Below are 466 nucleotides of genomic sequence, written 5' to 3' on the forward strand. Positions count from 1 at the left end.
TCGGGTTAATCCTTGATATCCTTCAGCGTAATAAGACATAAATTCATCCTCAGCTCTGTCGAACAGGCGCGAGCGAAGGTTTTGGAATGAATGTTGGGCTCTCACGTAATGCAACCCCAATCCTTTTCAACGTTGCAAAATGACTTAAGGACAACTGCTTCGATAAAGATGGAGTATACACGAAAACTCACTGTTGAAGCGGGAACACAGGCATTTGATTAAAAGATAGTTAAGAATGATGAAAGGCGACAACTATAAAATGCAGGAAAATATTATGTTAGCCGCGGGAGCAGGTTTAATGAAGGGCGATCGAGTAACATAAATGGAAAACAGCGGCGAGTACATGGACCACTTAAATAAATGACAAAAGTGCAGCACCTTGCGCAATTGAAAGAGATGCTTTGTGGGAATCGTTGCGTCTCTCACTTTGTTTTTTATTTTTATTTACTACTCTTTTTTTTTTTTT

Source organism: Trypanosoma equiperdum, assembly GCF_001457755.1.
Source record: "Trypanosoma equiperdum strain OVI genome assembly, contig: ctg_1634, whole genome shotgun sequence".
NCBI classification, from domain to species: Eukaryota; Euglenozoa; class Kinetoplastea; order Trypanosomatida; family Trypanosomatidae; genus Trypanosoma; species Trypanosoma equiperdum.